At 40.7% G+C, this 16536-nt stretch overlaps 1 pseudogene; it reads right to left on the minus strand.

Moving 5' to 3' along the window:
* LOC139756944 (transmembrane protein 214-B-like) overlaps positions 1 to 15788 on the minus strand; it is a 29076-nt pseudogene extending 13288 nt beyond the window's left edge.
* Between the last annotated feature and the right edge of the window lie 748 nt (positions 15789 to 16536).

Below are 16536 nucleotides of genomic sequence, written 5' to 3' on the forward strand. Positions count from 1 at the left end.
GACACCTTAAGGACGACGCAATGGAGTAAATTTTCCTGAATTTCACCATCAAAAAGATCTGAACTACAAATGTGGCACACTGGAAGTAATTCTGAGGTTATTAGACACGGATGGTCTTACTTTATCTTGATGAGCAGGGTAGGAGTGTATGTATGAGGAGAGATTTGTAGGTTTTCTGAAAATGCTGACCTTAAACTGGCTGTATATCTATCCACCATGATAACCGAGAAAGGCAGGGCACACCTCATTTTCATATTCAGAGGTAAACTTAACGGAAGTAATTAAGCTGTTGAGTCTATGGAGAAAATGGTAGATTTCTCCATTATTCGGGCATATGCAAATTTAAGTGATGTACGTACATAACGAGACCATTTGGTATCTGCTGGTATGATGCTGGGAGTAAGCTTAACTTTGAAGACCTCCGTGTAGAGATCTCTCATCATGGCAGAAAGGAGATTTCCCACAGCCACGCTGAATCTCCGTAGACAATACTCACTACTGAAAACAATCTTTGTTCTAAACTTTATCAGTTCGATTATCGTAGGCGGAGACAAGAAAAGAGTGCGCTTCCCAAGTTCTTTAGACCAAAACTCCAAGTCGTCTTGTGGAACATTAATGACTCTAGGAACTTTCTAGCCTAGCGCTGAAGTTTACATTTGTGTTATTCAATTTGTTGAAAAGATCCTCGTTATTTTTTATGTCTGACTGGGATATTCTATTACCTAGAGGGCCGAACAACAAAGCCACAAGCCCCGTCGAGGGCTTATAATGTAACTGATCCAACTGGACTCATAATTGGTCTTGTTTGATGGTTAGGTTTGTGTGCCTTCATTAGATCGTACATATACGGGAGTGGAGGAAAAATTGTAGACGGTTACTTTATCAAGTCATCATTACCTTTGTGTAGATTGTTTCACCTTCTGATTGAAATTACTGTTGACAGTCTCTAGATGATTTGTTCATAACTTTGTTTTAAGTCTGAGCGTCACTTAGAGGATCTTGAATTTTTCATAATAATCACTTTTGTGTATTATTACAACTGTATTCAATTTATCAGCTTTAGTTATATGGCCTTGTTGTCTTTCTTCAGGTTTTTGATAATAGACACAAATTTCAGAGGACAGTTGCGAAAGGCGTCTCTTAGCATGGCCTCGTAGACGGTACTTTTACACACCTCGACGTTATCACTAGATGCATCATCATATTTTTCAACCAGGCGTATTTGTTTGAAATGGAAAGACAGACCATATCCAAGTGCTGAAGTTCATCAAGATGAGCAGATAGATCTGTCAAAAAAGCCAGGTAGTTATTGTTGGATAATTCTTGTACTGACTTCCCTTGCATATCTATGAATATTCTTACCTCATCAAGAATGTCATAAAATTTTCTTTGGATATTCTTCCTCTGCTTAGTCATCGCACTTCGCGATGATAGATGACGTCGTGGCATTCTGAGCCAAGATGACTGAAAGAATTCTTCATACTCTCCACAATGGAGAGTATGTGTTCAAATATAGCTGACGGTTGATATAACGAGTGGCATTACATGACTCACTTTGAGTCGTTTGGCGCCTAAGTTTATATGGTGAGTCATGCAGTGCAAACAGTCTTAGAGTTCCATCTTTTCTTTTTCTCGTTCAGCCACAAGTCTCGCAACGGCACCGTTATTCACCCCACTCATGGCTAGAGCTACACCTGTGTTATACCAGCGACATTCTGTAAAGTGTCCGTCACATCATGGAACACGACTTCACCTGTACGTTGACGTCCGTAGATTCATCCATGAGTATACTATAAGACTCAGATCTATCCAATGTGCACGTAGAATGTCTATCTATATTGTCTGCCGTATCATCAGACCTTCGAAGAACTGGTTGTCTCGAAAGACTAATAACAGAAACAAATGATTATTTGTTTTCAGAGAATAAAATCTCTGCTGCGGTTGCAAGACACTCTTTTCCAAACTGCTCGTCTCTACATGGCTTGTGTCATCTAGCAGTTGGTTCGCTGACAGTATAACTTAGTGTGTATTGATTTTGATTAGTATTTCTTTTCGTCCACTGTACCTCTTCATCAACAAAGCTGGTTTGTCTTTTCCGATAATTTCATCATTTTTTCTGCACGTTTCGATGTATAGTGACGTATTGTTTCACCCCCTGCGACTGATGCTTGATATATCATGTATACTGGTCTGGTATTGTCACAAAAAAGTGCTTTTCAGTCCAATCATTATCAGACTCTCTGCATTTACTATCAATCTTCCTCTTCTATGTAACAGACTGCGCTATTATGTCTTGAAATCAATATCAGTGTCATAGTAATGCAACAACTGATACACCATGTACGAATAGCAGCTCACAGCCGCCTGTGAGGAACTGACACACGATAGTGGCTGAATCGGGCCTGGTTGTGAGTGCAAAGTCTGAACGTGTACTATACATAGCTGGAGCGTACTCCCTTGAACAGTGCAATGTACACGTTACAAACTACAGGTTAATTCGCAAAAGTAAAAGTAAGAATTAATTTGTACTATTTTTTTCTTTTATTACGTAAATGCACGTCACTATAAATTACATTTACTTAAAGCCCAACACTTATATAATAATTATACCACGCACTCAGAGCTCGGATGAAATTGATTGGTAAGCCGGATGTGGCCCCTCGGGCCATACTTGGCCATCATTGGAATAGAATATTACACCTCCTGATACTTCCAGAACTGCTGATTACTTTTGGATATCACAACTCCTGTTGTTGCTAGATCTATTTGCTCTACCATTTGGCTACAGCTATCACAGGCATAACCAGCTGATGATTAACATACTATAATACCAGTGTTGCTCCTGTTGTACCAGAAGACACTGGTTTTGTTGTCTTTATTACTCTTGCTAGTGCTGCTGGTGCTGCTGTTAACACTGCTGCTAATGATGCTGGTCTGTGCTTAAAACAAGTTGATGTTGTGAAATGATAGTTTCCCTAACGAGCGTGTTTCCTGCCACGCTTCCTGCCTCAGATATGAGCATCAGCTAAATTTTACCCATAAGGGTTTCTTGGTTTTATTCCCAAGGATTGAAGATTGTGATATAAGTCATGATATTTTTCACTAATCATTTTGATAATCATCCTATTTTGTTCCATTCTATTAATCTTTGCGTAGGATATCTCTGAGTTCATCAGGAGATGTTTTATCCTATTTCTCCCCAAAGACGAGTCATATAAGTTCCTTACTCTCGTGTCTTTTGATGATTCCATCATCCGGGCAGAACGGGAGCCTCAAGGCAACATCCTTGAACCACGAGTTTCCCACGGTGTTCCACACCCACCAACGCCCCAGGGCACAACTGTAGCAGGATTCTGAGTAAATGCAGGAAGGAGGTGCCGTCATGATCCTGTGGTGTTGTGTGTGTGGCATTCTCGTGTTCTCATTGGTCTGTGTAATTCTGCAAGAAGGTTTGTTATGAGAAAATAAAGAGTGGCCACAATTGTAAGGGTTAAGTGTATTTGATCTTCTGTGACGAGATGTTTTGAGGTGCAGAGAGAGAGAGAGAGAGAGAGAGAGAGAGAGAGAAAGAAAGAAAGAAAGAACTCACACATTTTCTTGGGAATGGGACTATGTGATTCTATGAGGTGGTTGAAGAAAAAGCTGTACCCATCATACTCTCTCTCTCTCTCTCTCTCTCTCTCTCTCTCTCTCTCTCTCTCTCTCTCTCTCTCTCTCTCTCTCTCTCTCTCTCTCTCTCTCTCTCTCTCTCTCTCTCTCTCTCTCTCTCTCTTGTGAACTACGCCCCATGACCCCTTCCCTCTAGTCATGACTCCAGTGCCATTTGTATTATGACCTATTCCATCGCTGACCTTCCAGTTTGCATAACAGTGACCCTTGCCTATTACCGTCACGTGACAGCTATCTTCGTGGCCTGACACAGTTCACTGTCCCATTTAAGCTCTGTGACCTCATGATTTGGCCTTTAGCATCTCCATCCCTCCATAACCATTATCTGGTCTCTCATTCCCCCAGAGATATAGACTGTACTCGTAATATCTTACAGAGGACATCGGTTCGCAAATAAGACCCTTTAACTTGACGTAATAGTCCTTCAAAAAAGTCAATAACAGTTACAGTGATTTTACCACTGGAAGTTTGACTTGGCCTCATCCCTCTACTCTTTATACCCAAACCTGAAAACAAGAACTGGACACATCAGTCATTACAGTCACAGTGACTTTGACGATTGAAGTGTAAGTTGACCTGCTCCCTGTCCCCCTATCTGGAGCCTTGTAGTACCACCCTGGCCTGCCACCAAGGACTATATAGGTTAAATGCTCTTGGTGTGACTGTAGCCACAAACAGTGACTGAACCTATGAGTCCATCCATGACCACAGGGGCCACATCGTAGCCTACTGGAGCCGCGAGACGACTCGAAATTTAGTCTAAGGCATAAGTTGGCCCAGTCCCCCTCGTCTCTTATTTAAGAATACTGTCTCTAACAAGCTTTAACGCACTAACGCAGGGATTTAGGCTAATGAAAGCCGACTGATCCAACTGGTCCTGACGATCTTTCTTCCAGAATTCTGAGACTTGTAAACCAACAAACAATATTTACGATGACAAGAATATTTGATACATTGCTACATTAAGGATCCATGCTGAATGACTGAAAGCTCGCCATTGTTACACAGGTATATAACAGAGAGAGAGAGAGAGAGAGAGAGAGAGAGAGAGAGAGAGAGAGAGAGAGAGAGAGAGAGAGAGAGAGAGAGAGAGAGAGAGAGAGAGAGAGAGAGAAACTGCGCCTCATTTATAATCCTATTATTCTTACTTCCGTTTTAGGAGAAATGTTAAAAGCAAAAGTCAGGGAAAGGAGTGTACGTTGTCTGTTGGATTACGAACTAACAATTGAAGGTCAACATTGGATCTCCTAAACAAAAATGATATCTAAAGAAATTGATAGAAATCATGTCGTTTTATATATATATATATATATATATATATATATATATATATATATATATATATATATATATATATATATATATATATATATATATATATATATATATATATATGTAGCATTTATGGATCTGGAGAAGGCATATGATAGAGTTGATAGAGATGCTCTGTGGAAGGTATTAAGAATATATGGTGTGGGAGGCAAGTTGTTAGAAGCAGTGAAAAGTTTTTATCGAGGATGTAAGGCATGTGTACGTGTAGGAAGAGAGGAAAGTGATTGGTTCTCAGTGAATGTAGGTTTGCGGCAGGGGTGTGTGATGTCTCCATGGTTGTTTAATTTGTTTATGGATGGGGTTGTTAGGGAGGTAAATGCAAGAGTCTTGGAAAGAGGGGCAAGTATGAAGTCTGTTGGGGATGAGAGAGCTTCGGAAGTGAGTCAGTTGTTGTTCGCTGATGATACAGCGCTGGTGGCGGATTCATGTGAGAAACTGCAGAAGCTGGTGACGGAGTTTGGTAAAGTGTGTGGAAGAAGAAAGTTAAGAGTAAATGTGAATAAGAGCAAGGTTATTAGGTACAGTAGGGTTGAGGGTCAAGTCAATTGGGAGGTGAGTTTGAATGGAAAAAAACTGGAGGAAGTGAAGTGTTTTAGATATCTGGGAGTGGATCTGTCAGCGGATGGAACCATGGAAGCGGAAGTGGATCATAGGGTGGGGGAGGGGGCGAAAATTTTGGGAGCCTTGAAAAATGTGTGGAAGTCGAGAACATTATCTCGGAAAGCAAAAATGGGTATGTTTGAAGGAATAGTGGTTCCAACAATGTTGTATGGTTGCGAGGCGTGGGCTATGGATAGAGTTGTGCGCAGGAGGATGGATGTGCTGGAAATGAGATGTTTGAGGACAATGTGTGGTGTGAGGTGGTTTGATCGAGTAAGTAACGTAAGGGTAAGAGAGATGTGTGGAAATAAAAAGAGCGTGGTTGAGAGAGCAGAAGAGGGTGTTTTGAAATGGTTTGGTCACATGGAGAGAATGAGTGAGGAAAGATTGACCAAGAGGATATATGTGTCGGAGGTGGAGGGAACGAGGAGAAGAGGGAGACCAAATTGGAGGTGGAAAGATGGAGTGAAAAAGATTTTGTGTGATCGTGGCCTGAACATGCAGAAGGGTGAAAGGAGGGCAAAGAATAGAATGAATTGGAGCGATGTGGTATACCGGGGTTGACGTGCTGTCAGTGGATTGAATCAAGGCATGTGTATGGGGGTGGGTTGGGCCATTTCTTTCGTCTGTTTCCTTGCGCTTCCTCGCAAACGCGGGAGACAGCGACAAAGCAAAAAAATAAAATATATATATATATATATATATATATATATATATATATATATATATATATATATATATATATATATATATATATATCTATATGGGAGCGGGGGGCTGGAAATCCTCCCCTCTTGTTTTTTTTTTTAATTTTCCATAAGAAGGAACAGAGAAGGGGGCCAGGTGAGGATGTTCCCTTAGAGGCCAAGTCCTCTGTTCTTAACGCTACCTTGCTGATGCGGGAAATTGCGAATAGTTTGAAATATATATATATATATATATATATATATATATATATATATATATATATATATATATATATATATATATATATATATATATATCTTTCTTTTTTCTTTCATACTATTCGCCATTTCCCGCATTAGCGAGGTAGCGTTGAGAACAGAGGACTGGGCCTTTGAGGGAATATCCTCACCTTGCCCCTTCTCTGTTCCCTCTTTTGGAAAATTTAAAAAAAGCGAGAGGGGAGGATTTCCAGCCACCCGCTCCCTCCCCTTTTAGTCGCCTTCTACGACATGCAGGAAATACGTGGGAAGTATTCTTTCTCCCCTATCCCCAGGGATATATATATATATATATATATATATATATATATATATATTCGATCCTGACTGTTTGAGGTTTGTATGTTCTATGTGTATATATGTATATATATATATATATATATATATATATATATATATATATATATATATATATATATATATATATATATATATATATATATGTGTGTGTGTGTGTGTGTTGCAGTAGGTCACTGATGCGTGTGACGTAGCATTTGCTGGAAACCAAAAAAGAAGAATGAAAAACGATAAATCCTTCGTGCACTTTCGTGTGATTAACACATCGTCATTGGAGAGACAGGTATGAGACAGAAGACCTACAACAGTGAGTATCTGTACAAGAGAGGCGGAGCTAAGACGCCGTTGGTACACAAGCGTTTGTGGTTTGTGGTGTTCGGGTCCGGCACCGTGCCTGTGGTCAGTACAGGAAACGGAGTACAAATTTTGCCACACGACAAAGCCATCCAGTTATGAGGACCTTCATTAATGCTTTGTTTAATCTTCTTAGAGTTTATGACCATTGTATTGACTGGAATGATACTAATTCTGGTATATTCTGTAACTCCTTGATCAAGACAAATATCATTGAATCTTCTCTTATCAAATACACAAAGAATTGTGTCATGAATATTAGTGAAGGTCCACACAAACTGGATATCTTTGTCGTTGGCAAAATTTTTTTACAGTGTCCTATCTTGTCCACATAACAAATCTAATGACGGACAGGCACGGTGACAGACCCGATGACCACAGACAACAAACACGTGCACCAACGGCATCTTAGCTCTGCCTCCCTTGTGTAACTATAGTGACTGTTCTAAGTCTTCTATCTCATACCTGTATCTCCCCTGATGATGTATTTATCACACGAAAGTGCACATGGGACGTGTGTTTCATTTTTCCTTGAGGTTATCAGGAAAAAAGAAGAAAAAAAAAGAACACACACACACACACACACACACACGCACACACACACACACACACACACACACATATATATATATATATATATATACGTGTGTGTGTGTGTGTGTGTGTGTGTGTGTGTGTGTGTATCATCTTCAGATTTAAGGCTAAAGCACACATCTTCCCAGAATTTCGGCGGCCCAGAAGAGACCATAATATATTTTCCGTCCATTCTTTCCTTTAAATCGCAGATGTCTTTTTACCCCAACTCTTCTATAACTAGTTTCCAGTTTGCAACAAACAGTTTCATCACCGACTCTCAGGTATTCCGTTACCTATCCTGGCCATTACCTCCCCTCCTGAACCAACCTGAAATATACAACACAATCTATCTTGACGCTTTCTTATACGTCTGATGCACTGCTTGGCCTAGCATGACCTTACGACTTGGCATGACTCCAACCCCTGGCGTGCTTAAGATGTGCACGGAGTGAGGAAGTGATGCCAGTCCAACCTGAGGCAGGCGGCCACCTTCCCACGGCAGCCAACCCGCTGCTTCTGCTGCAGGCAAAGTTGCCAGGCGGTTTGTTCTGGGTCACAACCAGACTCGCCATTCTCTCCATGATACAAATTCAGGTAGCCTATAAGGGTTGTTCGAGGGTACAATGATGTGAATAGTGTTCACAAGATCACACTGATGGTTCTGTTTCGGTATCTTTATTAGAAGTCTTGATTAAGTCACGAAAACAAGTGTCGGTTGGGTGGAGATGCAGAGGGAAGGGGAGAATTGTGGCAACAGTGGGGGAACAACAGTGTGGGTGTCATAGCCAAGGACGACCTTAGGTCTGGCCGGGGAGTTACCACACGTTAGTGTCACAAGTCACTTGATGTGTCAACGTGAAAAGAAAGGTTATAAATGTACGTTATCTTAAATTACAAAAGTGCACACACACACACTCACACACACACACACACACACACACACACACACACACACACACACACACACACACACACACTCACACACACACACACACACACACACAAACACACACACACAAACACACACACACAAACACACACACACAAACACACACACACAAACACACACACACATATATATATATATATATATATATATATATATATATATACAAATCTTCACCTCAGCCCCCACAAGATAATGATCAGACATCCCTCCAGTTGCACCTCTCAGCACATTAACATCCAAAAGTCTCTCTTTCGCGCGCCTGTCAATTAACACGTAATCCAATAACGCTCTCTGGCCATTTCTCCTACTTACATACGTATACTTATGTATATCTCGCTTTTTAAACCAGGTATTCCCAATCACCAGTCCTTTTTCAGCACATAAATCTACAAGCTCTTCACCATTTTCATTTACAACACTGAACACGCCATGTATACTATGGGTTTTCAGAAAAGAAGAGTGAATGTTGGGGTGAAGAGGGTGGTGAGAGTAAGTGAGCTTGGGAAGGAGACTTGTGTGAGGAAGTACCAGGAGAGACTGAGTACAGAATGGAAAAAGGTGAGAACAATGGAAGTAAGGGGAGTGGGGGAGGAATGGGATGTATTTAGGGAATCAGTGATGGATTGCGCAAAAGATGCTTGTGGCATGAGAAGAGTGGGAGGTGGGTTGATTACAAAGGGTAGTGAGTGGTGAGATGAAGAAGTAAGATTATTAGTGAAAGAGAAGATAAAGGCATTTGGACGATTTTTGCAGGGAAAAATGCAATTGAGTGGGAAATGTATAAAAGAAAGAGACAGGAGGTCAAGAGAAAGGTGCAAGAGGTGAAGAAGAGGGCAAATGAGAGTTGGGGTGAGAGAGTATCATTTTAGGGAGAATAAAAAGATGTTCTGGAAGGAGGTAAATAAAGTGCGTAAGACAAGGGAGCAAATGGGAACTTCAGTGAAGGGCGCAAATGGGGAGGTGATAACAAGTAGTGATGATGTGAGAAGGAGATGGAGTGAGAATTTTGAAGGTTTGTTGAATGTGTTTGATGATAGAGTGGCACATATAGGGTGTTTTGGTCGAGGTGGTGTGCAAAGTGTGAGGGTTAGGGAATATGATTTGGTAAACAGAGAAGAGGTAGTGAAAGCTTTGCGGAAGATGAAAGCCGGCAAGGCAGCAGGTTTGGATGGTATTGCAGTGGAATTTATTAAAAAAGGGGGTGACGGTATTATTGACTGGTTGGTAAGGTTATTTAATGTGTGTATGACTCATGGTGAGGTGCCTGAGGATTGGCGGAATGCTTGCATAGTGCCATTGTACAAAGGCAAAGGGGATAAGAGTGAGTGCTCAAATTTCAGAGGTATAAGTTTGTTGAGTATTCCTGGTAAATTATATGGGAGGGTATTGATTGAGTGGGTGAAGGCATGTACAGAGCATCAGATTGGGAAAGAGCAGTTTGGTTTCAGTAGTGGTAGAGGATGTGTGTATCAGGTGTTTGCTTTGAAGAATGTATGTGAGAAACACTTAGAAAAGCAAATGGATTTGTATGAAGCATTTATGGATCTGGAGAAGGCATATGATAGAGTTTATAGAGATGCTCTGTTGAAGGTATTAAGAATATATGGTGTGGGAGGCAAGTTGTTAGAAGCAGTGAAAAGTTTTTATCGAAGATGTAAGGCATGTGTACGTGTAGGAAGAAAGGAAAGTAATTGGTTCTCAGTGAATGTAGGTTTGCGGCAGGGGTGTGTGATGTCTCCATGGTTGTTTAATTTGTTTATGGATGGGGTTGTTTGGGAGGTGAATGCAAAAGTTTTGGAAAGAGGGGCAAGTATGAAGTCTGTTGGGGATGAGAGAGCTTGGGAAGTGAGTCAGTTGTTGTTCGCTGACGATACAGCGCTGGTGGCTGATTCATGTGAAAAACTGCAGAAGCTGGTGACTGAGTTTGGTAAAGTGTGTGAAAGAAGAAAGTTAAGAGTAAATGTGAATAAGAGCAAGGTTATTAGGTACAGTAGAGTTGAGGGTCAAGTCAATTGGGAGGTAAGTTTGAATGGAGAAAAACTGGAGGAAGTGAAGTGTTTTAGATATCTGGGAGTGGATCTGGCAGCGGATGGAACCATGGAAGCGGAAGTGGATCATAGGGTGGGGAGGGGGCGAAGATCCTGGGAGCATTGAAGAATGTGTGGAAGTCGAGAACATTATCTCGGAAAGCAAAAATGGGTATGTTTGAAGGAATAGTGGTTCCAACAATGTTGTATGGTTGCGAGGCGTGGGCTATGGATAGAGTTGTGCGCAGGAGGGTGGATGTGCTGGAAATGAGATGTTTGAGGACAATGTGTGGTGTGAGGTGGTTTGATCGAGTAAGTAACGTAAGGGTAAGAGAGATATGTGGAAATAAAAAGAGCTTTGTTGAGAGAGCAGAAGAGGGTGTTTTGAAATGGTTTGGGCACATGGAGAGAATGAGTGAGGAAAGATTGACCAAGAGGATATATGTGTCGGAGGTGGAGGGAACGAGGAGAAGTGAGAGACCAAATTGGAGGTGGAAAGATGGAGTGAAAAAGATTTTGGGTGATCGGGGCCTGAACATGCAGGAGGGTGAAAGGAGGGCAAGGAATAGAGTGAATTGGATCGATGTGGTATACCGGGGTTGACGTGCTGTCAGTGGATTGAATCAGGGCATGTGAAGCGTCTGGGGTAAACCATGGAAAGCTGTGTAGGTATGTATATTTGCGTGTGTGGACGTGTATGTATATACATGTGTATGGAGGTGGGTCGGACCATTTCTTTCGGCTGTTTCCTTGCGCTACCTCGCAAACGCGGGAGACAGCGACAAAGCAAAAAAAAAAAAAAAAAAAAAAAAATAAATATATATATATATATATATATATATATATATATATATATATATAATAATAATTATAGTAATAGTGATGATAATAATAACAATAATGACAAAAGCAATAATAACAGTAATAATAATAATGATATTAATAATAATAATAGTAATGATAATGATAATAATAATAATGATAATAATGATAATAATGATAATAATAATAATAATAATAATAATAATAATGATAATAATAATAATAATAATAATAATATTAATGATAATAATAATAATAATAATAATAATAATAATAATAATAATAATAATAATAATAATAGTGATAATAATATAATAATATAACAATGATAATAATAATCTTACCAATTTGCGCCTTAGAGTCGAACCCAGGTCACCGAGAACACCGATGAGACAAAAACCTGTCTCTCTGCAGCTGCTATGTACTACTCCAGGACTCCACCCACACTCTGTTGACCTGTATGGTGGGATAGGCCGCCAACTCCATGATCCCTGGGACACCGCAAATTGACTCATTGGATTCTGATATATAGATAATACCGGAATAACCGTGAGTCGATTGACAGCGTCTTTGGTGTCAGAGTGTGGGCGGCCTGTCTCACCCTACAAGTCCACAATGAGTGGGCAAGGAAACAGGAGCTGTAGATAGCATTTCCAGAAAGACAGTCTTTTGTTCCGTCGGTGGTCCAGTGGTACGCTGACCGCCTGCTGTTTAGGGTAGCCTGGGTTTGATTCACTGGGACGCGATGGTAAAATATATAATGTTGGATGCGAGCTGGAGTGAGATCTGATGAGAGGATAAACGTAGTTGTCAAGTCCGTCCTACTTTATGCGATAAGGTAGCAGGATTAACGAGTATTAGTTTAATTTTATGATTTTGATAACTAGGAAGTAAAAATTTAATTCAATGAAGGGAAATGTAATTGGGAAGAGAGTCGAGGCGTTAAAAACAGCACGGCCTTTGTTGTCTGGGTTTGTCAGCGTCATAGTGCGTGGTCTGCCCACGCCTCACTCCCTTCTCGAGAGATGATTTCTTAAAATTGTTTAGTTCGTAGTGAATAGAATATCAGATTGTAAGGATAATTGAAGAGACGTAGTGTTTAACTTCTTTCATAGTTTGTATCAAGGCTGTAACAGTAAGTTACCGGTAAGAGTTGAAGTGTTAGACTCACGAGACCTGGTATCGTCCATAGCAGGTCTGCTATAAGATTAAGTAATCTATTGAATGTAATATTCGTGGTGTTCAAGTAAGGAAATACAGGAAAAACGTGCCAATTCAAAGAAACAATCAAAATGAATAGTGTTGAAAAGTGGAACAGTAAATATGTGGAGTATTTAACAAAGGAAACTCAACTATAATTGTCTTGGTCATAAAACAAACATCATCCGCACTGCGCAGAGCAGAGACGAGGTCAGTGTTGGGTCAGTCAGTACCAGATCGGCACAAATACAGCCTGCAGTGCCGTTGCTAAGCCAGGGGGACATAAAGCTAACCCCTGTCACAGTCCTGGGAAGTCATAACTTGCTCTGTCACAGCAGAATGTGTTTAATGTGTCAGTCTCGTTCCCAGTAAGGGTAATGAGCCTTGGATATGTTCATAGGGACACTCATAGCTTCAATCTGAACAGAGTTTCAGCAGCGGATGGAGAGGATCTTAGTTATGTAGAGGCAGAAACGATGAGCCGTAGCAAGGATGTACCCTGGGTGTGGTTGACTCAGCCAGCGGACCTGGTACGCCGCTACCAGGAGTGCACGTACGGACCAACCTGACCTGAAGAACGTCAGGTGAAAAATATGGAGTGAAAAAGATTTTGAGTGATCGGGGCCTGAACATGCAGGAGGGTGAAAGGAGGGCAAGGAATAGAGTAAATTGGATCGATGTGGTATACCGGGGTCGACGTGCTGTCAATGGATTGAATCAGGGCAGGTGAAGCGTCTGGGGTAAACCATGGAAAGTTCTGTGGGGCCTGGATGTGGAAAGGGAGCTGTGGTTTCGGGCATTATTGCACGACAGCTAGAGACTGAGTGTGAACGAATGGGGCCTTTATTGTCTTTCCTTAGCGCTACCCCGCACACATGAGGGGGGAGGGGGATGTTATTCCATGTGTGGCGAGGTGGTGATGGGAATGAATAAAGGCAGACAGTGTGAATTGTGTGCATGTGTATATATGTATGTGTCTGTGTGTGTATATATATGTGTACATTGAAATGTACGGGTATGTATATTTGTTTGTGTGGACGTGTATGTACATACATGTGTATGTGGATGGGTTGGGCCATTTCTTTCGTCTGTTTCCTTGCACTACCTCGCAAACGCGGGAGACGGCGACAAAGCAAAATAAATAAATATATATATATATATATATATATATATATATATATATATATATTTTTTTTTTTTTTCTTTCTTTCTTTTCTTTCATACCATTCGCTATTTCCCGCGACAGCGAGGTAGCGTTAAGAACAGAGGACTGGGCCTTTGAGGGAATATCCTCACCTGGCCGCCTTCTCTGTTCCTTCTTTTGGAAAAAATAAAAAAAACGAGAGGGGAGGATTTCCAGCCCCCCGCTTCCTTCCCTTTTAGTCGCCTTCTACGACACGCAGGGAATACGTGGGAAGTATTCTTCCTTCCCTATCCCCAGGGATATATATATATATATACATATATATATATATATATATATATATATATATATATATATATATATATATATATATATATATATATATATATATATATATATATATATATATATATATATATATATATATATATATATATATATATATATATATATATACATGTATATATATATATATATATATATATATATATATATATATATATATATATATATATATATATATATATATATATATATATATATACATACAAAGACTTTTGTGGTGACAAACTCATGAGGCTGAGATGAATATGGTGCTGATGCTTCTCTGCCAGTAGTGAAGCCAAGTTGCAATACATTCAAATCAACATTGCTGTATTGCCTTCCTGATGCACTCAGTTCAGGCAGCGAGGACACACTCTTTTCCTTCATCGGTCGAATATACCGTGCAGCTGATTCCATTGCTGCTATGCAGTAGGCAGCACTATCTTAAGTCTTTTCCAAAACCAAAAGAAGGTATGGTCCTGCAAGCTCACACTCACGAGTATAGTAAACTGGTACACTGATGGCACACCATCTGTAAGATTGAATAAAAGCAGTTTTAGAAGCTTTTCCTAAATCTTCCAAGTGAGGGACAATTCTTAGTCTCTCCGTTGTCCCAAATTCGATCCATAAAATGACCCAGCACTCTTAATGCCCCCGATGGCTGCTGTTAGCAAGAGTATTCCAAGAAGTTTTATGACATGAGGAAGGGATAATCGACCTTTTGCTGTTTTAATTTGGTTCAGTAATATCTCAGTTGCCTCTGTTGCTTCTATAGCACCCACTACAGTATGGACCTTGTGAGCCATCTGCTGGTTGGTTTCGAAAAAAAAAAACCTTGTATTGTCTGCCGCACTTCTTTCCTCTGGACTCGCAATGAACTGACTCAAAATCTTCCATTCTTTACCTTAATGATTCAGTAGAACTGATGACTGTAGCAAATGCTTGAGGTATAGTTGTGGCCATACACGCCAGCAATGGGGGTCCTAAGTTAGGCACTGAACTAGACATGTCAACAACTCCACTTTTAAGGGAAGAGAGACGCTTGGGTCCAATTGATGCAAAAAAAAAAAAAAAATGGAAGGAAGTTTTTCACAGTTACTTATGGGGTTGAACTGAATGCTGCTGCTTTTAACTTTTGGATGGAGGTCAAACAGCTGTCTCTGGACAGGCTTGGGCAGAAATCCAGAACACCAAGTGAAGTCTAATATAGTGAAGGATTCACGTGCACCCAACACGTCCCCACAATCCTCTGCTCCACCTCCTCCTCCTCACCCAAATACAAGAGCTTCCATATTCTACCACATATGCAGAGAGTTCTTCAAGCCAATCAGCGGTACCATAAGCTCCATCCAAACTTTCAATCCAACAGCAAAGTCATCCAGACTTTACCACCTAATATCTTAAAGCAGAGAAAGACAAGCAGGGGTCTGATTCTGGAGACTCTGTCGTAATTCACAATGCGAAGGTAAATTCATCACAACAACGAGTGGGTTGTGAGTAAACAGCATTTGAATGAAAAGCTTGTAATATATATATATATATATATATATATATATATATATATATATATATATATATATATATATATATATATATATATATATATATATATATATATATATATATACATATATATATATATATATATTCAGAATAAACAGTGCCCGATCAAGCCGAAGGGGAACCTGTCTCCAGCGTAAGAGCTGTTATTTACGAAGTTATCGGCAGTCATCTACAGCACGCGCGGCCTCGTGGGTGGGGGAGAGAGAGAGAGAGAGAGAGAGAGAGAGAGAGAGAGAGAGAGAGAGAGAGAGAGAGAGAGAGAGAGAGAGATGGAGAAAGTTAAAAGAAAAATATACATGACGCAGCCAACCACCAGATCTGTGAGTGGGATGGATCGTTTGTTCTGTGGCTTCCCGTGTTACTCGCCGGTGATTATACTCCACCTCCCCTGCGTAGCTATCTACAACTACAGGCACGGCGATACGACGACGCTTGTCTGGTTCGCTTGTATAAAACGCCCATAGATATTGTCTCGAGTCATCACCTATAGTGGTGGAGGTGATGATGGTGGGTCTTCGGGGGGGAAATGAGAGGTGATGTTGACGCCATCAGCAGATCTGATATCAACTCACGTATTACGTCAAACGGAGGCTATGTCATGTGTTGGTGCGATCGAGTGCCCCGGGTGGCGGCGATAGAGTGGTGACCAGTCGCTTGGGGTCGACAACAGTCATAAGTTGCTCCTGTTGTTTCTGGTCGTGCTGGGTGCTACTG

Source organism: Panulirus ornatus, chromosome 23 (assembly GCF_036320965.1).
Source record: "Panulirus ornatus isolate Po-2019 chromosome 23, ASM3632096v1, whole genome shotgun sequence".
Classification (NCBI taxonomy): Eukaryota; Metazoa; Arthropoda; class Malacostraca; order Decapoda; family Palinuridae; genus Panulirus; species Panulirus ornatus.